Source organism: Balaenoptera borealis (assembly GCF_965194805.1).
Source record: "Balaenoptera borealis genome assembly, chromosome: 9".
NCBI lineage: Eukaryota > Metazoa > Chordata > Mammalia > Artiodactyla > Balaenopteridae > Balaenoptera > Balaenoptera borealis.
In genome coordinates, this window is record NC_138873.1 from 7,220,754 (window position 1) to 7,245,128 (window position 24,375).

The window sequence follows — 24,375 nt, forward strand, 5'->3', positions numbered from 1 at the left end:
CATTCAAGCCGCCCAGCAAGAGGAACGGAGGTCTCCGCCCACAGCGGGTCTCCGCCCACAGCGGGTCTCCGCCCACAGCAGGTCTCCGCCCACAGCAGGTCTCCGCCCACAGCATCTCCGCCCACAGCAGGTCTCCGCCCACAGCATCTCCGCCCACAGCAGGTCTCCGCCCACAGCGGCACCAGCAGACCAGCCCCGTGAGTGGCTGCCTTGGAGCCAGATCCTCTACCCCAGTCAAATTTCTTTTTGGTATTTCTTTCTTTTTTAAAAAGTTGAAGCGTAATTAATATACAGTGTTGTGTTAGTGTCACGTGTGCAGCAAAGTGATTCATACATGTGATTCATGCATACATATAGAGCTATATATTCTTTTTCAGATTCTTTTTCATTATAGGTTATTACAAGATATTGAGTCGAGTTCCCTGTGCTATACAATAGGTCCTTGTTGTTTAGCTATTTTATTTATTTATTTATTTATATTTTTGGCTGCCTTGGGTCTTCGTTGCTGCACGCAGGCTTTCGCTAGTTGAGGTGAGCGGGGGCTACTCTTTGTTGCGGTGCACAGGCTTCTCATTGCGGTGGCTTCTCTTGTTGCGGAGCACGGGCTCTAGGTGCGCGGGCTTCAGTAGTTGTGGCACGTGGGCTTCAGTAGTTGTTGCTCAGGGGCTCTAGAGCACAGGCTCAGTAGATGTGGCGCACGGGCTTAGTTGCTCCGCGGCATGTGGGACCTTCTCGGACCAGGGATCAAACCCCTGTCCCCTGCATTGGCAGACGGATTCTTAACCACTGCGCCACCAGGGAAGTCTCCGTTTTATGTATAGTAGTGTGTATTTGTTAATCCCAACCTCCCAATTTATCTCTCCTCTCCACCCACCCATTCCCTTTGGTAAGCATTAAGTTTGTCTTCTATATCTGTGAGTCTATTTCTGTTTTGTAAACAAGTTTACCTGTATCATTTTTTTTAGATTCCACATATCAATGATATCGTATGATATTTATCTTTCTCTGTCTGACTTACTTAGTATGATAATCTCTAGGTCCATCCATATTGCTGCAAATGGCACTATTTCATTATTTTTTATGGCTGAGTAATATTCCATTGTGTGTGTGTGTGTATGTATCTATATGTATACATACACACACACACCCCACATCTTCTTAAACCAGTCGTCTGTTGATGGGCACACCTCCTGAGAGACTCTTAAGCCAGAACAGCTCAGCCATGTCAGTCCTGAATTCCTGACCCCAGAAATTGTCAGAGATAATAAATGTTTATTGTTGTTCTGAGGCATTAAGTTGTGGGGTACTTGTTACAAAGTAATAGATAACCACGCATCCAGTACAGGATATAGGAGTGTGTATTGGGCGTATATAGGAAAGCCAGCTTATCCAGGTTTGCCAGGCCTGGAAGGCTTCCTGGAGGAGGAGACACATGTGATGAGCCTTCAAAGGCTCAGATAGGGAATGACAGGCTGAGGCATGTGCACTTAGATACGCCACTGAAGAACACTGGAAAAGGCATGAATTATAGGTGAATAGTGACCAAAGTCTAATTGATTACCTGTAAAGTGGAGACGTCCCCTTGGACTGTTCAGAGACTGAATACAGCTAATGTATTTACAGAGTTAAGAGCAGGACTGGCGTAGTTGGGGCGCATTAATTCACTTACCCCTGTCCCCCAGGTCAGCCTCAGCATCACCCTGGAGTAGTTAAAAGGCAGATTCAAGCCCCTCAGAGCTAAGAGTCTGCACGGCTAGGTGTGGCCAATGCCTGCGGGAGTTTCAGAAGCTCTGCTTCAGAGTCCAGGCTGGGTGCCCGCTGTGGAACTCCTCGCACCTCTTAGGTAGACAGAGCTCGTGGTGGGGAATTCAGATGACAGCCTTGAAAACCAACCAGTGTGACTAATACAAGAAACAGAAGACCATCTTCCCTGGTTGTTACAAATGACTTTCTAACTGCTGTGTTCTATTTTTAACCCAAAGTACTCTTTGAATAAAAATGAGATGTAAAAAAAAGTAAATTAATTCCTGTACTTTCCTTTTCTTTTGGTACTTTGACATCTCCCTTGGGACCATGACGCTCATTAATCTCATCCGGAGGAAAATGGTCCTTTTTCATTAATGACTTCTTAACCTTCGCCTTATCTGATTAGGTGGAGAATTAAGTCTCCCTTGAAAAGTCTCCAATCCCCACTTCCCTGCCAGCTCATTTTCTCCAGGAAGGACCTGGAAGATCAATACTGCAGAGGAAGCTGAGTTGATCAATGGGGCAAGATTTCCTCTGTAACACTGCTGAATGGGTGATGACTTCCTCGGCTCGGTGGTTATCTCTGCGGTGGGCTAGAGGGCAAGATGCCTCTGCAGGGGGCTGCAGTTCTGCTCCTGTTCTTGGGAAGGGGCGGCTGGTTGGCTCAGCCTTGCCCCTGTCAGCTTCCCAGGCTGGAATGTGTTGTTTCAGCCCGGGCAGTAGGATCTCTCTGTTTACGAGTTTGGGTAGATCAGAAAGTGGGGACACGTAAAGAATACACTTCTTAGAGGCTAGAGCCACGGGATGGCGACACTCCGAAGGGCCCAGGGACAGATGGGTCTTCGTTTGAATGCAAAGTTGCAACTTGCTTGTCCCTGATTCCTTACAGAGGGTGAAGGAGGGACCCCTGGTGTACCCAGTCAGCATAATGGATGTGATTATTGAAGAGGGCAAGCGGCACAGATAATTCCCTCCAAAGTATTCCTGAGCAAACAGAAAATGAGATTATGCTGCACTGTGACATATGCTCAAGGACACACACTTTTTTTTTCTCCTTGTCCAGCCTAGTTGAGGTTAGACTCTGGGCAGAGATGGACAGAGAGAAAGAGAATGCAGCTTTTCCCACAGATCATGAGCGTTTTACTTCAGTTATTAGGGGATGAAACGGAGTATTATTTAAGATAAAGCTCTCTGAATTCAGACAGCCCACACCATTTATTCACTGGCCTGTAAATCCTTTATGATAGTATTTGGCACATAGACCTAAATTTAAAATATTGATAACACTTATTGAATGCCTTCTAGGTGAGTAGTAAATAGTCCAGTGTTAACTATCATTAGCATTATGCTACTGTGATTTTTTCCGTAGAAGTGATGCACAAGTTTGCATTTTTCACTGGGGTCTAATTGTAGGACTCGTGCAGAATTTAATTTTTTCCTTTTTCCTTCTTTCCTTATTTCTTCCTTCCACTTTATGCCCTGATTCATCCCAATTCAAAGTTGGGTTCCCTAGAAACACTCTTCAGTAGCTTTTCCTCTCCCCCTTTCTTTGTTTCCACGTCACTCTGGTAGCGCTCAAAGGAATCTGTGGCAATTGTACGGGGCAAGCTGGTGTTCTTGGGAGCCAAGAGGCATATCTTCTTTATGCAAGAATTCACATTGTGCAGTGGGGCACGACCCCAGGCGATGTCCCCAGAGATGGTGGTGAACGTGGCCACTGTTCTCTTGCCCTTGGCCGGTCACCATCATCAAGGGGCTGGCGGGCTAGCTGTGTCCATCAGGTTCTCCAAAGGAACAATATACGGATATATATTGATACACGTAGCCACATCTACAAAGTACCTTCACGGCAGCCCCTAGGTTAGTGTTTGATTAAATAAGTGGGTTGGTATCACCTAGCCGAGTTGACACATAAAACTAGCCATCACCCCAGCCATGGCCGGAACCAAGCCAAGGTGCCCACCTATGGTTGGAGCCCTTAACCTTGGCCTCCTTAGGCCCTGAGCTTTGAACAGTGAATGAGTTGTAGGAGAGGCGAGCATGACCCAAAGATGTGTGGAGGAGGTGGTATCCAGATGCCCGCCAAAGATGTCTGCAGTCCTGTAGAAAGGTTTTTATAGGTTTCTGCAAGTCTGATGCACAGTGTTGTAGCGTGCTGTTTATGCAGAAGAGGCTAAGAGGCCAATGAATGATTTTTGTAATTTCTCTATAATTACCAGGCTAGAATCCTTTAAAACCTGCATTGGTAGGCATGTCATATCCAGATGTTCTGTACCAGGCCAGTGAAAAATGTTTAGAACATAGATAGTCTATTCCAAAGGCTTACTGCATCGTGGATTTCAAAAACAAACCCTATGACTTTAGAGAATGAATCAGTGTTAGCAGTAATTCTGGTATAGATTGGTTTGAGGATTTTCTAGAGTTTAAAATATAGAATCTTGGATAATATAAACAAGGGATTTTCCCCTCAACAGGCTGTGTAACCGTGTATTCATCTGAAAACACCTACACGTTCTCGGTCAGTTTCTCTGTTGGTGTTGACACTTACACACAGCCAAGGTAAAGGGGAAAAGAGCAATAATGCGTAAAATGTTCCCAGCACTATCTCAAGCTCTTTTCACATGTTAGCTTATTTAAACCTCAGAACGACCATTACAGGTGAGGAAAACCGGGTACAGTGAGGTCGAGTAACTGGGCCCAAGTCTCACAACTAGTAAGGGTTGAGCCAGGACTCAACACAGACTGAGCAAGTCTGTATCTAAATCCAACCTAAAACTATGCAAACCTGGTTTATCTTTCTCAGTGTTGGGGGCCATTAAGCAAGTTTCTCAACCTCAACACTATTGACATTTGGGGTTGGAAAGTTCTTTGTTATGGGGGCTGTTCTGTGCATTGTAGAATGTTTAGCTGCATCCCTGGCCCCGACCCTCGGATGCCAGTAGCAGCCCTCCCCCAAGTTGTAACCACTAAAAATGTCTCCAAACATGGAAAAAAGGTCCTGGGGATGGGGGACGAGACAAAGAACCACCCCCAGCCGAGAACTGTGGCCATGGAGGGAAAAATTATTTAAAGATTACAATTAGGTATAAAATAAGCAGTATAAGTTAGAGGCTTTTATTATATTTTGGAAAGACTGTATAAATCATTTTACTTATCCACTTTAAAAATCAAGAAACATAAAACTTGGGACTTCCCTGGCGGTCCAGTGGTTAAGACTCCGCGCTTCCACTGCAGGGGGCACGGGTTCGATCCCTGGTCGGGGAACTAAGATCCCACATGCTGCGCGGCGCAGCCAAAAAAAATAAATAAAATTAAAAATAAATTAATTAATTTTAAAAAAGAGAAAGAAACACAAAACTCTTCCATAAGCATATCAGTAAGTACAACAGAAGTATATTCCCATTCTTTATTATAGAAGAATTAAGGGAAAGATGTAAAAATATAAAAGGAGAGTGAGGGAAGAAAGAAATATGGGACATTGAGGAAGAGTGCGGGTAAAAACAGACATGACAGTTACGTACACACCAAAAAGAGAAAATATTAAGCTAGAACTAACAAGTTGCTAGCCCTGAGGAGTTTGCGTAAATGCTGTGCATAGTTTATCAATTCTGTTGATGGTGAGGCCAGGACCATATTTCAGTCAATCAACAGTGAGTATTTATTGATTGGGACTTTAGTTTCCTCTAAAGCCCAGATAAGCACTTTTATTCCCAGAACTCGAATGCCCACAGGCACTTAACCCTCCTGGCCCGTGGCCTCTGCCATGACCTCACTGGGAGGAGGAGGGGCTGGTCAGCAGGTCTCCTTCAGAGACTCTTCTCCCCCCCCACCCCCCCATCCTTCTAGGAGCTTCTACAAGATGACGGCTCTGGTTAGGAGCAGCTCAGCCCCTGAGGCAGGAGGGGAGCCAGCCTGGTGCCGATTGCCCGGCTCAGCCCTTGGGAGCATTGGGCTTTGGAAAAGGGAGCCACCGTTGTGGAAGATTTTTCAGAAGAGGGACCGACTAGGCTTAGACTTTGAGAATGTTTACCAAGATTACATGGAAAAAAAGGTCAAGAATAAAGAGCAGCAGGTGCACTTATTTCATCGGGAGCCCCTGACTGTCTCCTGGAAGGCTAGATCCTTATTAACATCCGTGTGTGTAGGGGCAGGAGGTGTAGTGCTGGGGCCCCTCTCGGAAAAGTCTCATCAACACGCTAAACGTTCTGAGAAGTCCAGAGGTGAAGAGATTGGTTGGTGACATTTTTTCCAGAGGACCAATCTCCCAAAACACTTGTTAGCATCACCTAACAGTTTGTTACTGAATCGGCGCTCCGTGGAACAGAGTCTGGGAAAGTGGTTTGGGGGGAATATAGGTAAAGTCTGTGCATGTTTGACCAGCTCTGATAAACTTAAATCCTGCAGACAGGGCTTCCCAGCTCTGATGCTTTCCTCACCCCATTGAAAGAGTCACACACACTCCTTTGCCATTTGCTGGTTCCCACAAAGTACGCACCGCTGTCTGCTTGTCTGTCATTGTCTCCTCCATTCGTCTACAAGTTCTTTGAGGACAGAGATTTGTTTCTCTGGTTCACTGAGTTCCCAGCACCTGGAATGGTGCCGGCCACCCAGCGAGTGCCCCCTGAATGTTTGCTCAGGAATCTGTCCTGAGGTAACTCTCCCAGCCATCACGTTGCTGCTCATTCTTCCACATTTTCTTCTCCTTGTTTCCAGGATTAAACACATTAAGTTGAACGATGACCCTTCAGTCTAGCCTTCACCCTAACTCTGTGGCTTCAGACCTACTTGAGGTGCTAGGTTGCCCCCCACCCAGTCTAGCTCCTCGCTGAGTTAACCCAGTCACGTGCTACTGGATGGGATTTCTCTGTTGCATTTGGCACTGACTACCTGCTTCTTTCTTTCTGAAACATTCTCTTCTCCTAGTTCCAAGACCCTTTCTCCTGATTTTCTCCCACCTCCCAGACTCTCCAGTTCCTGAATTTTTCCTACTGTTGCTTTAAATGTTGGTAAAAGTGCAACATTCAGGATCCCACGTGTAACTTAGCCATGTTCCCAACTGCTGCATTTCTTAGTCTCCTGGCAAGAGGGCGCTCTAAGGTGACGAACCCAATCGTTCAAGGAAGAGGTCAACATTATTTTTCTTTCTTGTGACTTATGGTATCCATCAAGCAATGTTCATCCTAAACTTCTGACATCTTTAAGGGCTCTAGAATATCAAGACGTGCAGCAACGTATGAATATGAAAGCTGTGAGACAGAGGGAGTTGCTCGGGTCACTGTGCAAGAGTTGGGGGGAGCTTTAACGAGATCAGAATGCTTTGGAAGGAAATAGGATTGGAGTGGACCTTGAGAACTTTCACATTCAAGACTTGCCTTAAACGCCTGAGCCGAGGGAGTTGGCCTGCCCACCAGCGACCGCAGCTGCCAAAGAGAGTTAGGATAATAGCATGTGTAGCACGAGCCCGGGGGAGTGTTAAGTTTCCCTGTGTAAAGTATCTATGCACGTAGTTTTGGATCCGAGATAAAGGATGGCTTTGCTAGAATTCTCTCCCGTTCAGGGTAGTTGAAGATGAGTGACGTCTGGCACAGCCTGACGCATTAGACATCTCAAGGTTTCTTCTCTCCCTCTGAGTCTTGACTACTTGATGAAGGTCTACTAAGTATGCTTTTACTGCATACACTGTGGACATGCTGAGTGATCTATGACATTAAGTGCCGTCTAGGAAGCTACTTTAGGCTTTTAAAGATGACTGGCTACTGCATGAACTGCCGATTCTAAGGATCATGAAATCCCTTGTCGGCTTTAAGCTTCGAATGACTGTATTCATTGCAGGACCCGCCACACAATAAACGTTCGCTTAAAAAGTGTCTATAATCCAGTTTGTTTTCCAGTTCCATTGTTATCCTACTGTGCTTGTCTCCTCTGAATAATTGCCTTTTTCCCCTTTATTTGGGAAGACTTGCCATTGGAAAGAGAAAGCTGGAAACTCACCCTGAAAATAGTAGCCAATTTCTTGTCTTGAGTTACCCTTCAACTTGATTTGGAGTTCAACGGGACAGCTGCTTTAAATTGTGAATAATGTTTCTGATGTGGTTACATTAAATTGAATTTTTTTGAGAAAACAATATATGGAATTTTGGATAATAATTTTGGACATAGATAATACTGACATCTCCAAGAGGACCCCAAAGAATAGTACCCTTCTCGGTTATTTTTCTGAACAATTTGAGATATTAAGCAAAGGCATGGAAGATGGTGACCAAAATATTTTCTTTACCGCTGATAGAGCCTGTTTCGGAAGTTATAGCTGTGTGTGAGAGCCAAATGCGCCTGCTGGCTGAACCCCAAAATTGGGAGATTTACCCAAGCGGCCCAGACAGCCTCCTGAGGTCCAAGAGAGCACCTCCTGGGGAGGGGCAAGATGCACATCTGGGGAGGAGGTGCAGGGCCAAGAATGCCCGTTTAACCTTCCCAAACTCACCAGTCCTGTGAACTACCCTACTTCCGGGGCAGGTGAGTAAAGGCGTGCTGGGAGGACAGGCATCTCCCTAGAGGAAGGTCTCTACTCATGAAACCAGAAGTAAGGAGAGGTGCTCCCTGCTGACAGGTCAGTGTATCAGACCATCCATGGAAAGTATTTTAGGGTAACTACTTAGAGGGTAGTAAGACTGTATAACCTCTAAACTAGGAAAATGATTTAAAATACTTATTCCAAAAGAAGGCAAGAAGAAGTGTGGGGCAAATAAAATGCACAAAATAAGACAGTGACTATAAATCCGGGAAGGAGAACAATTCATGTCCTCATACACTGTACAGTCCTGGTCATAAAGGGGGGGGCTGTGAATTAAGAGTTGAAAGCACCATTTCTGTCTTCAAGATTGAAAGAAAAACTATTAAACAGCTTGTCAAAGGTCATCACCTAGAAAAACTGGAGTCATTAATCAAACCCAGTCTGTCTTGACTTCAGAGTTTCAGCTTACTAAGGTGACAGTAACGTCCCTCCAGTTTAATTCTGTCCGCATTAACTGTATCTTGTGCAACCACATCTTTACCATCTGGACGCCGTCTCTCAGCTCATATAATCTGTATCTGACAAAATCTTTGTTATTGATATTTTAAAGCTCAATCTACAAAAGTCAAACGGCTGCAATTTAACCTTGATTGTGTTCTTAATTACTCAATCGATGTCTCCAGGACCATGACCGGTGGGAAAAAAATACACACATCTTTATTCTTGTCTGGCTGTAGCTTCATCAGCCATTGGAACTGCTGGGAGTGGAACATCTCTTCACTTTTATGTAAGATGTTTGGTCCATTTTCTTTCTGCTATTGGCATCCTTGTCTGCTGCATACGTTGTCACTATGCAGAGCCCATAATAAGCACTTAGTAAATATGTCATTATATTTGGAATCTGATTGTTAGCCTTCTTAATATTCTTCCTTTTTTAAAAATAAATACATTTATTTATTATTTTTGGCTGCGTTGGGTCTTCGTTGCTGTGCGTGGGCTTTCTCTAGTTGTGGCGAGCGGGGGCTACTCTTTGCAGTGTGCGGGCTTCTCATTGCAGTGGCTTCTCTTGTTGCAGAGCATGGGCTCTAGGCATGCGGGCTTCAGTAGTTGTGGCTCGTGGGCTCAGTAGTTGTGGCTCACGGGCTCTAGAGTGCAGGCTCAGTAGTTGTGGCACACGGGCTTATTTGCTCCGTGGCATATGGGATCTTCCCGGACCAGGGCTCAAACCCGTGTCCCCTGCATTGGCAGGCGGATTCTTAACCACTGCGCCACCAAGGAAGTCCCTTAATATTGTATTCTTAAAGGATTCAGAAACCAGTGGAGAGATGCTTGGGAGATTTGAACACCGTGGGTGGCAGTGAGCCAAAGCCATTGACTTTTCTAATAATTTCCTTTCTGCTTGTCTTTAGAGCTGGGTATTTCAGGTTGTGTTTAAATCGTTCCTCTTCCCTTCAGCCCTCTTGGGACTAGGCACATTGCTGGTCTTCCTTTGTCATCCATGTGATTGGAGAGTGAGATTGGGGTGTTCAGAGGTTGAGGCCCAGCGGGGATCTTTCTACTCCCTTGAACGCTATCTTAAGGCCTGAGGGTCTGATAGCACTTCATTTTACTTTCTTCTAGGTAAAACTCCTGTCACTTCTCTATTGATGGGTCATAGGTAATTGAAACTAGCTGAAAATCTGCCAAAGACAGAATCGTAAAACAAAACTTTATGTGTTTTCTGTAACATTTTTTTATGGAAGAAATATAAAAGGATCAACTCACCATCTTGTGTTTTCTTAAAATTAATAAACTTTATTTTTTGTGAGCAGTTTTAGGTTTCCAGAAAAATTGTACAGAACGTACAGATAGTTCCCATACACTGGCCACCCCTTGCCTCAACACACACACACACACACACACACACACACACACACACAGAGTTTCCCCTAGTTTAACTTCTTGCACTAGTGTGGTTCCTTTTTTACAATTGATGAACCATTGTTGATACACTGATATTCTTAAAGTCCATAGGTTACAACAGGGTTCCCTCTTTGTGTTGTACATTCTGTGAGTCTTGATCAATGCATAGTATCATGTATCCACCGTGACAGTGTCTTACGGAATAGTTACCTGCCCTAAAAATCCCACGTGTTCCACCTATTCATCCTTCCTTTCCAACTCCCAACTCCTGGCCCTTTCCAAACACATGACCACATACAGGATACATCCCATCTAAGACCCAGCTTGATAAGGTCACCCTGTTTTTTAAATTTCTGTATTTCATAGAATCTAAGATGTCATTGATTGTAAGGTGCATCCTTATTTTATATATCTCTAAGAAAAAGAAATTAAACTAGGCACACTGTGGATAGTAAGATGCGCTCGACTTCAGGCATGTTAACGTGAGAACAGTATGCATTCAGAACTGGGAAAATGTTACCTAGAGCACAGGGCCTGCCCAAGTACAGCACTTTATTGAAACTAAAACAAATATTCAAAAGAACTGCACCACAGTTCCTGTTTGGCCTCTTCTGGGGTGGCAGTGAGGGGGCTGGGGGATGGTAGGTGAAGAAGGGGTGATGGAAAGAGTAAAGCGGAAGGAAGTTGAGTGACAGTGCAAGGCTGGGCCCTCCCACTGACCCCAGTGGCCTGGGTCCTGGGGGTGCACAAACCAGATAGAAATCTTTACTCTCTTTGTGACCCTGGGCAAGTTACTAGAACTTTCTGAGCCTCAGTCTCTGCATCTGTATGGAGTTCTACTAATCCTGCCACGTGAGTCTGGGGTCAGATAAATGAGTTGTAGCAGGTGACAGGCTCACTGCCTGCCTACAGTATGTGCTCAGTAGATACTGGTTCTCCCTTCCTGCCTGGATCCTTGACTCCCCCTCTCCCTTACTTCCACCTCCATCTCAGTTATGTCCTTCCACCGTCCCCCCAGCAGTCAGCCTGGGCTGGGTGACCCCGCCCTCGTTCTCGCTGCCTTGCAAGCACTCTGGGTGCTGGAGACCTTGCATCAGCCTTGGGCTCGGCCCACATTAATTTGCCTTGGTAATGAGACGGGATGGGGATTACCTAGGACAGTTCACAGATGGCAGAGCCTCGTAATTCTTGGCCTTGGTGTTCCCAGGGCTGCCAAGCAATTAGGGTTTAGTAACTGGTTGTTGTGCCCACTCACTGGCTTCACGACTCGATTAGACGCAGCTCAGACAAACCCCAGTAAAATGATTTCCCAGGGACCTTTGAGAGTTAGACTGAGATATAATTGAAACACAGGTTTATTTGAAAATTGCTAAGATTCTCAGAAACACGTGTTCTGCATGTTCATGAGGCCGCAGGACGACAGAAATGTGCCATCGGCTTCCGGGAATTCCAGGTCGCAGCCGTCAAGTGCAGTGGTCCTGCTCCCCCAAATCTGTGTGACCTTGGAAAAGCCACGTGGCTTCCATTTTGTCATTTGTCAAATGGGGAGTAAACGCCCATTTGACCAGACGGCCGTTCGGGGTGTACGAGGTGGTGCTGGTGAGAGCCCCGTGGGGCTATGGATGGCTGTTGAACGCTGACCGTTGGTTTCCAGCTTGTTCCTAGAGCCCAGCAGTGCTTGTTGCCATGGTTACTGCTGGGTTGATAACGACTCCGACTGCCAGATTCAGCAAATAAAAATTCAGGACTCCCGGTTCAATTAGAATTTCAGATAAACAACGAATAATTTTCATTGAGTTATGTTCCAGACATTGCACGGCTCATACACTAGTATATCTTTCACCTAGTATTGCAGGAGACATACTTATGCTAAAAAACAATTTGAAGATTATCTGATATTCAAATTTCACTGGGCACTTTGCATTCTATCTGGCAACCTTTAATAGGGACAGAATATTACCTTACTGAAAACAAGAAGTTTCTCAGGAAATAACTGATGTTAGGATAGATCCAGAACTCTCTGGTGACCTCATTTATTACAAGTCAAGGAAGAGTAAACAATCTGCACATTATCCTCAATAATGAAAAGTTACTCTGGCAAAGAAGTTGGTCCTGTACTGGAAAAGGCCAAAGGGGCAAAGTCTCCATGGCCTCCTAGGCTGAGAGAAGGAAGCAAAGTCTCACGTGGAGAAAAAGTTTTTTAAGAAACAATTCCAGCATAGTGTCTCTTTCACACTTCTGGCCCTAAAATTTATTTTGTGAACTGTGTATATTTCAGCATCTCAATTCCTTTTTATCCTGTTAAAAAATCACAATATATGTATTTCTCTGAGTAATGAATGTGAATTATGAACATAAGTCTCACCATATTTCGATGAGGGGAAGGTGAGAGAGGACATTAAATGGATGAAAACTTAGAGTAGGTATTTATCTTCAGTAGATTTTAAACTCTGCTTAAAGTGTTCCTGAGGAGATTAGTCGTTTCTTAATGTTGCTTTAAAAAAATTGTTTTTAAGTGTTTAAATGGGTCCGAGGACTCTACCGTCCTTAACTGATTCTTGACATGATTTGGATCTTTGTGAAGTTTCTCTTAGCTGCAAGTCATGCCATCACCAGCTATGAAATGACAAATATTCGTGGATATCTGTGCCAGTCCTATTCTGCCTTCTGTGGGCAGCATGACAACAAATTGGAGGAGACAAAACCCTCCCCGAGGGACGATATGGTCCATGTAGAAGGAACACCAACCCAAAGCAAACAGCACTGAACGTGTGAGAAAGAACATAAGATCCAAGGAAGGAAGGTGATTGCCCATCGCCGCTGTTGGCTGTAGTTCTTATGCAGACATTGGTCAAACATTAGTCTCATTCAGTGTTCATAATAATTTTGTGAGTGATATTTTATTATTCCTTTTTTATAGATAAAATTGAAGGTCAGAGAGGTTAAGGAATATGCCCATGTCATGGAGCTAGTAAGTGATGGAATGGGAATTCAGATCAGGTCTGTCTGACTTCAGAGTGCCATTGGCACAGTGTCCCTAAGGGGGGATTTAGAAGAAAGACAAATTACTTCTAATGGAGGTTGGGGTGTGGTCAAGAGAAACTCCATGGGCAAGATCTCGTTTGAGCTGAAGCTTGGAAGACAGATAAGGTTTGGAAGTTCTATGGAAAAGAAGAGCCTTTCCGGCCAAGAGAAGGGCTTGGCAAGAGGCCAGGGGTAGGTACACAGAGTTCTGTCTAGCTAGTTCCGGGAGCAGCATGTAGCTCAACTTGACCTTAGCTCAAGGTACGTGGCAGAAAGAGGGTGCGCCAAGCAGTAGGGGCTGGGTAAGGAGTCTCACTTCCTGTGTAGATGGTGAGGGCTCGGTGAGGGCGCGGACGGGGTTAAGCTGGCACTGGGCACAGACTGGACGAGAGGAGCACGTGACACTGGAGGCAGAGAGACCAGACAGAAGGTCATCAAGGGATGATGGAGACAACTGTGAAAATGGAAAAGGGCTGATGGCCCTAGACACGGAACCGGTGGCACTGGTGGACTGACGGGCTGGTGTAGTGGCAGTGGATGGCAGGGGACACTAGTGGTGTGAGCAGATGACCTGTGAGTTTGCTATAAGTTAAAATTTTGGCAACGTGCACCATGGCTGTTTGTAGAGGAGCTCCAAGCCATAGCGGGGAGGTGGACGGAGTGCCCCAAAGCTGCTTGTACCCTTAAAAGTACCACATTCCAGAGTCTGAGCCCCAGATTTTTAGGCATTTGCTCTACTATTATTTTAATCAGTTTCTGTTGAACTCATACTAAGCAATCTTATGAAACACTGAGGTATAAAAATGAGAATGCAGGTAATAATCTGCTTCTCAGGGGAGAGAATGAGATGGAGTGAATGCTCCTATTTGCTGATCAACACACTTTTGCCCCGAGGGCTGATCTGCATGTGAGTTCGGGTCACATCCAGGAAGTGGGTGAGTAACTTTGCACTGGGTAGCTGTGCAGTGACCCCGCCAGGGACTGGTGTGCAGTGTGAGAAGCGTGTCGGGCCGTCATTGCTCCCGGCGGTGAGCACAGCCTTTCCTCCTGAAGTACCAGTGTGCCCTCCGGTTGCTTTTTTTCTCTCCACCACGTGCCCATTTCTAGAAATAAAGCTGGTGCCTGAGTCTTGGCCTGGAATCCACGTGTTCTCTTTAAGGTGCCTCTTGCATATCTCTGGTCCGTGCCTTGGTGTTTGTTTTTACAGTTTTACTTTGAGAAAACCATCTTACACATCATTTCCAGGTTCACTGCTGGAGTGTGTTCGCCCACGTAGCTGTAGCGCACACCCTGGCCTCAGAAGGGTGACTTGCATTCCATGACGTAGGGAAGGGCCTTCCATCTTCAAGTGGAACATTCGGACCCGAGGCTTCACCAGGTTGTAACATCCTTGTGCGCACGGGAAGGGAAACAGCGCAGAATACGCCCACGGCCTTCATACTTCTTGGCTTCGAGAGGTATTTCTTTCCTTAAAACAACTTAGCAAGTAATCCTGGGTGGACCACTCTGACTGGGGCCTTAGGGGGAGGGAGGTAGTAGAAGTCTAAGCTTCCAGAAGCTTCTGGGAATTGGAACGACCCCACATTTCAGTCACCGCTCAAGAGTGTGGACAAGTCCTGAGGCCTATACCCGCCCTCGCTAAGTAGAAGGCACCAATGAGACCAGAAGGCAAGGACCCTGCAGAACTTGGGGTCTGGGGCCGCTTTCCAAAGGAGGACCTTTGATGTGTGTCTTGAGGGGCCCTAGGATTTGGACCAGAACAACAGGAGCAGTGTCGGTGTGTGAAGGGTTGGAGGGAGGAGAGGGGTAGGGGTCCCTCGAGTGTCTGCTCTCAGCCAGATCCTTCGCGATGTGTTGAAAAATTCCCCCTTAGCGTGGATGTTGCTGTTGTCAAGTCCTGTAGGAGCCCCACAGCTTACACGTGCTCCATCTCTCCCCTGGGATGCTGAGACCCGGCGGAGAACGCGCTAAGTACTGGCTCATCTGACTGAGGTCAGAGACATCACCCAAAGGCAGTAACTGTCAAAGAGCAGTCACCTGGCTTCCCTGCGCCCCCCACCGGGCACTGACTCAGCGCCTCAGCACAGCCTACGCGTGGGCACTGGCCCCCCTTAGCCCTCAGGATGCTGAGGCAGGGGGAGGTGCAGTTCCTCGCAGTCACTCTGAGAAGGGCTGAGCTCCGGGGTCCAAGCCCTGCGGCCTGAGTCCTCTGTGGCCTGGACTTTACCTGGTGACCCTGGGGACAATGGAACAATGCCAGCTTTCGAGAATTTCTCACTACTCCGCATGGCGAGCAGAGGAGAGCAGAGAAGTGAATACCTTCACACTCTGGGGACTTTAGACCTTTTAACTGCTTAATAGAGTGGCATTGAAATGTAAGGCATTTTCAAGTTGTATTGTAGTCTTCATCTCAGAAATTTCAGAAACGGAAATCCCCGTGTGGCCTTGGTCTGCATTTTACACACGGGTATATTCTTAGGGTTTCCGTCTTTGTCTCGCCCATGGTTGCCCCTAGAGACGTGGCAGCGAGTGGTTGAGGCAGGACTGAGGTGTCTGGGGGCTGCCTTTGACCCTGGACGTACTCTTCTGAGTAAGAGGAAACTTGCCTCCTTTCACTTTCTTTTTACGAAGCATTTAAATACATGTAAGAGTAAAGAGAATAGCAGAGGGATTCCCCATATTCACAGCACTTGGATTTAAATATTGTACATACTTTGTTATACGGAATTCTTATTCATTGATCAATTGCTGAAAATTTATAAAGCGAATCCCAGATATTTTATGTTATGAATTACCACCCCAAATTATCATGAGGTGTGTTTTACAGAGAATAAGGACATCTTCAAAACAACCACATTGTTATCACAACTATCAAAGTTAGTAATTTTTTTTAGTATCATGTAATACTGTCTATCTTCAGATTTCTCCAGTTGTTTCCAAACTTTTTTTTTTTTTTTAAGCATTTGGAGTGTTAAGTTCAGATTTCAGTAGGGTCCATACATTGCATTTGGTTGTTTCGTCTTTTAAGTCTTTCTTAGCTTAGGGTACCCCGACCTGTAGAGTGTCCCACCTTCTGGGTATGTGTGGGCGCTCACTGGAGTGGCCTTTAACCTGGTCCTCCCCCCCCGGATGATAAACTGTGAGTTAGACATAAATGCTGGGTGGGTCCAGGTTCAGGTTGGTCCACAAGAACAGTCTATGCACTGCTGCTTCACCTCATGGTGGGTAGTGTGCCCTGGGCAGGCAACACGGTGGGGAAGTGGATTTTATAGAACAAAATCTGGGCCCTGATGGTGCTTGCTACTCCCAAGCTTCGGGTGCCTCTAGGCATAGTGACGCCGGATTTCTCGTCTTGCCAAGGGCTGGACAGGGTGGGAGCCTGACCAGTAACTCTCACTGGTGACGAGTGAGTGGGAAGGTGTGAGGAGAATGATTGGCCGGGTCTGGGGGAGAAATAGAAGTGGCCACAGATAAGGGGAGTGGTGACAGGGAAGGAACAGTCAAAGGCTGGGGCAGAGCGAGGCTAGGGCAGGGCCGAACCGGTCCCCGTGCACCTCCTCTGAGCCAGGATGCTGGCCCCGCGCTAGGCTCACGTGTCCCAACCCAAACCCAGTTCCTCTGCCGCCTGCCCCTCCCTCCCACTGCTTCCCAACTCTCTCAACAGCAGGTCCATCCCCAGCTGTTCAGTGCAAACATCTTAGAATCACCCCTCAACCTTCTCTCCTACCACATCCAGCCCAACAGCCAATCCTGTGCTCCCCGCTTTCAACATCACCCTGGACCTGACTCCTCTTCCACACGGCCACCACCACCAAGCCCAGGTCCCCTCTCTCCTGGCTGATTGCAGCAGCTCACCCCCTGTGGCCAGCCTCTCCACCCGAGCCCGCTGACGTCACCCTCTATGCAGCAGCCGAAGCCACCCTCTCAGTGGGTCCCCAGCTCTCAGCCCTGGAAACACACCCGTGAACAAAACAAGTCCCGTATTTGGGAAAGGTTCCCTTCTAGCAGGTCACATTTCAAGTAGATCACGGCAGCTTCATGCTAAACTTCAGAGACTTCTGGGAGGCACCCTCTGGGCCATCTGTGAAAGATCAGCCCTCCCCGCAGACCCTGTCCCCCAGCCCTTCCCCTTCCCTTTGCCCTCACAGCACTTGTAGCCGTCCAGCTACCACGTTATACATCTGTGTGCTGTTTGCTTCTTTACTGCCTGTCTCCCCTGCTAGAGTGTGTCTGTTCACTGCCATGTCCAGGCCCCTGCACTGGTGCTGGGCATCTGGTGGACTCTGCCTTGATATATTTCTTTAAGTGTTTTTTTATTGTGGTAAAAGTCACATATTATAAAACACACTATTTTAACCATATTTAACTGTACAGTTCAGTGGCACTAGGTACATTCACATTGTTGTGCAACTCTCACCATCATCCATCTCCCCAATTTTTCACCTTCCTAAACTGAACTCTGTCCCCTTTAAACACTAACTCCCCATTCTCCCTCCCCACCACCCCCCTACCCTCCAGCCCCTGGCATCTACCAACATTACTGCCTCAATATTTGATTACTGGATGAACAAGGACACTGATGCTTGGGGATTGGAAGATCAGATGGCACAGGTGTCAGGGCTCAGAGATTTCTGAGCTGCTTTCTTGGAAGGGAATTTTGAGAAGCCAGACTATCGGGGCACCAGAGTGGGGGGGTGGAGGTGGGGTTCTAGACCCTTCCTTTCCCTGTCCTCCCACCTCGGGGTTTTGATTGAGGGTGGGAAGCAAAGGGCTTCAACCTGGCTTTTTTAAACATCACTCAGGACAGTCGTACTTCTTGATGTTTTGCCTGGTCCTGAAAGTGAGACCCAATAATTGGCAGCCGAGTGTCGGCTCCACTTGGTGGAAAGCTGCTTTTCTGTTCCTAATGTTACTCACTCCCTGTGCATAATGTAAACGCCTGTAGCATTTATACCAGCTGCTCTCGGTCCAATTCTATCTCAACACCAGTTACCCGGTTCCTGTCTCCTTCAGTGCAGGATGTAAGTCGGGATAGAAGCAGCACTTCATCCCCTTTCAGGCAAGTGTTCTCACGGCCCCTCATCACCCTGACCTGCCATCTCAAGGCTCAGAGAGAAAGGTTACAATGTGGCAGCATTAGCTCTTTAAGATTTGAACTCCAAGAACATAGCCAGCAGGTCAAGTCCATTGCCTCCATGCCCTGCCAAGGGCAAAGCCTGCATGGAAACAGGCACTTCCCCTGGGCTGCGAGGACGTGTTGGAGATGCTGCAGGGTCCACAGGAGTTGGCTTGTTGCGTTGCCAGCTTGTAGCAGGTCCGTCTCTATCAGAGAGGTCCTGCAGGGCTTCCCACACTTCCCTTCATTCTAAGGAACCTTTTCAGACATTGTTTTTCTAATCACCCTATGAAAAGTTAATAGCCCTATAGATATACTGTGCATCTGTTTGTAGGCTTCTTGCCTCAGCATCAGTCAATGACCTGGGCACCTAAGTGGGAAAAGCAGATGCTTGGATGACTGGGATGTGGGTTGAAATGTTGCAAGTACAATTGGGTCCCTAGTTCGGTGTCATGGAAAGAAAGTGCTGAAATCTGGTTGTGGCCAAAACGTATATGCTGGGGAATTAGCTAGAAATAATTCAAAACAAAATACAAGTAAGTGCCCAACTGCGTGGAGCCCAGATAGAGGCAGGAAGTTAGGAAGACCTGTGTCTGGGTGGCCCGGGGCCTGCGGTTTCGTGGAAATACGGGCATGTGTTGAGCCTAGAAGGATGGGTAAGGCGAGGCAGGGAAAACAGACATGAGGAAAAGAGAGGAAGGGATGAGCATGGTCCACGGGGCATAGCTAGGCAGGGAGGAACCGACTTCACCCGCGTTTGGAGCCGGTTATGGGGCTGTGAGTGGGGTGCTAAGGCTGGGCGGCTCCACCATAGACCTGGTGGGCAGACGGGGGGACCAGGCGGCAGCTGGTCTCGCATCAGAAGTCCCGGATTCTGTATCGAGCGCCATAGTGTGAATGTGCGCGCCATAGTGTGAATGTGCGTTTGTTTACTGAACTCCATCCTCTTTTCAGGGTCTCCGTGGGCTCCCTCGGGGCTGGCGAGGTCAGAGCTGGCCCCAAACCTCCCTGTTGACTCAGCTCCCACTAACCGCTCAAGTTCACGTTTTTATCCCCACTTTTGAACGTGGCCCAGAGAGTGCAGAAACCAAGGCCAGGGCAGGGCGTGTTCCTCCCCGGGGGTGTAGGAGGGGGCGGTCTCACGTCAAACCCCAGAAACTTCTTCGATTTTGTATTTTGGAAGCGTTTGAGGTAGAGAGGTTTCATGTTTAACCTAAATTATTATCAGCTAAATTATAAAAAAAACTATTATGAGTACATAATTATATATACTTAGTTTATAGATTACATATAATTACGCATGTGATTATGTAATTATTAAAGTAGGATAAAATTGATTATAAAAATACCATTTTCCTTGGTCACGTGTCCCCCGCATCTCCAACGCGGGTGATTCTGGCTGTTTGAACAGTGAACTCTGATGAACAGTCTGGATTTTGAGGCCTTTTCTGCAGGAACTTTGCCTCCTTGTGTTATTAGAATTCTCGGCACTTCTTCCAGAAATGGCTGGAGAGAGGAGAAATGTCATTCGTGGCAGGTGCGAGCAGGAAGCTGGGGGAGAGGTTTGGTGGAGAAGGAGGGAGCCCTCACCCTTCCACCCACGTGGGCTGCAGAAGGATTCGGCTGTGGGTCTGGAGGATCGTTGGGTTTCCAGGGTGCGTGTCGACCCCTGGGAGCCGGGTCTCACAGCTGCTCAGCATCTGGACTGCAGTGAAAGGAGAGACATCAGAGCTGAGGCCAGGGAGGTCTGGGGGTGACAGCAGGGCCGCCCAGAAGTCGGCGCTCGCCCGTGTGCTGCTCGTTCTTTCCTGGCTGTTCTCTCTGTCCCTTCATTATTTCTTTTGTCCTTATTGCTGTATTACCCTTGGTGGTCACAGTATTCAGGAGAAGAAAAGCACTGGTTCTAGGGCGGGCAAGCGTTAAATGCTTTAATCACTTTAGCATGTTTAACCTTCACAGCAGCCTTTGATTTGGGCGTCTCCCTCTCACAGAGAAGGGCTGCCCGAGGTCAAAGGTGTGATCCTTGTACTCTGAGTACATCCTCTGATCTCTTCCCTCCCTAAATGCTCTTTCTCTCCCCTCCGCCCTATAATCGTGGCTTTCGGTGTCCTCGTGGACCCTCTAAATCCCCCTGTCTGGGTTTAGGGCCCAGCACTCGCACCTCCTAGCGGTGGGAGCTGGACCGGCTCCCTGGCCTCAGTGTTTCCATGCCGTCAGCTGTGAAATGGGGACAGTGATGTGTGAGCTGACGCAGCGAATGTTAGTTGTTACCATTTCCTCCTTCTTTGCAAGTATGAACCAGGTGCCTCTCCGCTCTCCCCCCCTTTCCCTTTTGTCCATCTACCTCTTTTTTCCTGTCTGTAATCGAGCTGCGCACCACAATAGCAAATAGAACAAAAACAAATCTGTCCTTCAGACCGTGTGCCCTTACAGCCCCCTGGGTCTGGTCCTTCCATCAGCCCCTGAAATTGGAGGCAGCAGATTGGGACTTTACAGTGACTTCCTGTGCTCCACACCCCTCCCGGGCCATTACCTCGCTGGCCCCGCCTGTCTCCAAGTGGAGTTCGCCAAACCCGCGGCAGTAACTGGCCAGAGCCAGGCGTGGCCCCAGATCGCAGGGTCCAGAGGCGGCTGAGCTGCGGGAAGACGCCTGCGCTGGGCTCCTGCCAGCGCCTCCGGCCACCCTGCCCTCGGGGAGTAGCAAAAATAAAGACTGCAAAATCTAACAAACTGAACATCTTTAAATGGGACAAGAGGCTTCAAAATTGCTGCGTTATATGGAAGAAACCTTGGTCGCAGATCTCGGCTGTAACGAGGGTTTGACAGCCATTGGGGCCCTGCTGGCTCAGCCCACACCTCTGGCGAGAATGGGGTGACCAGGGTGTGTCCTCCCTCCTACGAGGCCCAGGAATTAACGGGCAGGTTGAGATCGCGGTGGGCGGGAGGACCGTGATGATATGAGGTGCCGGCTCCTATCAGGGCCTCGGGAGGGGAGGGGAGGGGACAGGAGGGGAGGGGAGGGGAGGGAGGGGTGGGGAGGGGAGGGCAGGGAGGCTGGAGGAGCTGCTTTCCGTGAGGAGGCAATGCGACCCTGGGGCCCAGAGGTCCTCCCTCTTGAACTAGGATTTCACGCCTGTGTGCGGCAGCCCCTCCCTTTCCCTCCTGTATCCCTGCCTCTGCTCAAGCTTCTGCTTTGAACAAATACTGACATTTCCATTTAGAGCTTTTTGGAAGACAATTTAGAAATATACGTAAAATTTTAAAATATTCATACTCTTCAATCCATAATTCAGTATACTTCTTGGTATACTTATAGTGGAGAAATACTTTCACAATTTTTTTTAAACATGCATTTTCAAGGATGTTTACCACAGTATTTGTAACAATAAAAAACAAGGGGAAAAATGCTAATCGATGGCAGAATGGCTGAATAAATCATAGTATAACTGTAGCAGGAACTGCCACGCTGCTAGTTACCACTCATGAAATTGCCATTCTGGCTATTTTTGACCTAGAAAATGGCAATTTCGTAGAATGAGAGATATCCCTGTGCCTCTATTTCTTCATCTTTAAAATGGGGACAATCATCGTGCCTCTCACAGGGTTAATGTGAGGATTTAATGCAATACCGTGTGGCCTTGGAACAGTGCCCAGCCCATGGCCAGAGCCCGGTAAATATTTGCTGATACTTCTGTGTATCTGCTGTACTTCTGTGTAACATGGAAAGAGCCCCAAATACACCATTTGGAGAAAATAGCTATATGTATATGCTTTCAAATATCGATGAAGTATGAACCCACTCATGGGGGGAAAACACGTGTGTGTGTGTGTGTGTGTGTGTGCATGTGTGTGTGTGTGTGTGTGTGTAAACTCCTAAGAACGACTAGAAGGCCACTGTCCACGCTGTTCCTAATGGTTCACCCTGGAGAAGGGAGCTGGGATTGGGGGAGGGTGGGGGGTGGGCAGAGGACGTGGCCCTCAGAGCTCACCCAGAGGCGCAGAGCTGCTGGCAGAGGCACACACCTATAAAGGGAGTGGTCCTTAGCCCTGTAGGGCTCTTGTCTCTGCAGCTCCTGCTGGAGCTTGAAGTCCCAGGGAGAGTCGTCAGGAAGGGGGTGATGGATGTAAATGGATGGATGATCAAGAGGTCAGGACCCCCAAGCAATATCTGCAGCCCTGTGAGGACAGACCGAAACCTCTGTGGGTTCTTACTGCACCTGGCGTGGATGATGTGGGTCACGTGGGTGACCTGGGGTCCTGCAGCAGCCGAACCCTCCCAGGAGCAGACACAGCCAGGCCCAGGAGTCAGAGGGGCTGGAGGGGCTGGAGTTGGAGGGGCAGTTGCAGGTCTCACTTCTGCTTCACACCAAGGAAGTGAATCAGCACGTCAGCCGCGATGCGTGTGACCTGCAAAACCCGTCAAACCTCCCAAGAGTGTCCCTTGTGGTCCCTTAACTGGAAACAAACAAGAAAGAGGATTCTGATGGGCACGCTGCAAGGCCGTCAAGGGGAATTACACGTTTTCCTCTAAATACTTCTGGATTAATTGAACTGTTTTACATTGTGACTATAAATGTAAATACTTCTTGTGAATTAAAAAAAAAAAAAGAAACCCTTGGTGAAAAAGATAAGGGGGGAAAAAGGAAAGAAAACTCTTTTACCCAGTGAGATTCAGTGTTCAGTTGTGTAGCTAACAGCCTGTTGAGATGAGGGAGGAATCAGGCCTCTCCGCACTGTCACCACCTGGTCCCGCCGCCGGCACCTGTCACTGGGCTGCTGCCGTCACCCCCTGACGGGCCTCCCTGCCTCTGATCTGTTCCCACTTCAGCCAGAGTGATCATTTCAAAATGCAAATCAGGTGCTGCTGTGGCCTCTTTAAAAATGCTCCAGTGACTTCTCATTGCCTTTACTGTGAAATCATAAATCATAACTGCTTACTCTGGCGCTGAAGTTGCTGTAACACTGTCTCTCTCTCTCTCTCTCTCTCTCTCTCTCTCTCTCTCTCTCTCTCTCTCTCTCTCTCTCTCTCTCTCCCTCTCTCCCCTCCCCTGGTCACAGAGCCAGGCCTGCTACAGAATTACCGTGTGTATAATAGTAGTAAGGAGCTTACTGATCCCCTACTATGTGCAACATCATGCTAGGTGCCTTGACTACATGATCTGATACCCACAGCATCTCTAGAAGCTTTTCCTGTCTTTATTCACAGACAAGGATGCTGAGATTTAGGGGACATTGAGAAACAGACCAGAAGCCTTACAACCATTGCGTGGCATCCGCAGGACTGGAGCCTGGCTGGGTCTGGCCCCAAATCCACGAGCATGGTATTCGGCAGCCATCCATCCTGTGAAGAGCCTCTGCTCTCCTGGTCATACCACCTGTTGAGGGCGCGACTGTCTTCCCTCTGGGCTGCAGGCTCCGGGAGGGTAGGAGCCCGGGAGCAGCTGTGGGTCTGCTACTACACCTCCAGCCCCTCGCATCCTGCTTGCACACATCAGGTCACCAAACAGTGTTTGTGGGAAGCATAGATGTGCCGGCACGGTGCTGGGTTCTGGAGTGATGGCTGGGGTCAGGGTGAACCAAGCAAGGTGGTGTGTGCCTGGCGGGGCCTGTGGTCTGTAGGGGCCGGGGTGTCATATGTCACTGTGTCACAAGCTGTGATAAGTGCCACGAAGGGCGCTGGGGAAAGTGGAAGGGGGGCCCGGCCTGCCCTGGGCAGGGAGCAGCGGGGCACAGAGAGGCATTCAGGAGGTGTTTGCACGATGAGTCACAGGGAACAACAGTTCAGCTTGATCTCGCTGCTTCCACGCGGCTCTGCTTAGGGCTTCTCCGGGCTCCGTGACCAGTAATGGGATAGGTGGGTCCCGCCCACCCATCTCTCGGAACAAATCAGTGCAGCAGTAGAAGCGTCTTTCTACACGGCGGGAACTGTCCCGCCCGGCCAGGCTGCCCTGGGCGCCTCCCCTCCCTGACGGCCACCTCCAGGTCCCACCAGTGTCGCTGCCCGTGGGACAGCTGCCTGGGGGCTCAGCGTTTTCTCAACTCCTAGGAATAGGCGGACTCTTCAGTGTCAAGTAAG

At 48.1% G+C, this 24,375-nt stretch overlaps 1 protein-coding gene across 4 annotated transcripts in view; it reads left to right on the top strand.

Moving 5' to 3' along the window:
* The window catches only part of AGPAT4 (1-acylglycerol-3-phosphate O-acyltransferase 4), a gene marked incomplete at its 5' end in the record, with an annotated part of 83,545 nt that overhangs the window by 27,783 nt on the left and 31,387 nt on the right, over positions 1-24,375 (top strand). The window contains one exon of one of the 4 annotated variants that reach the window (XM_082404632.1): positions 24,240-24,370. The exons of the other annotated variants lie outside the window; for them this stretch is intronic. Of the gene's footprint in view, positions 1-24,239; positions 24,371-24,375 lie in introns of those variants that run through there. 4 annotated transcript variants of the gene reach the window in all.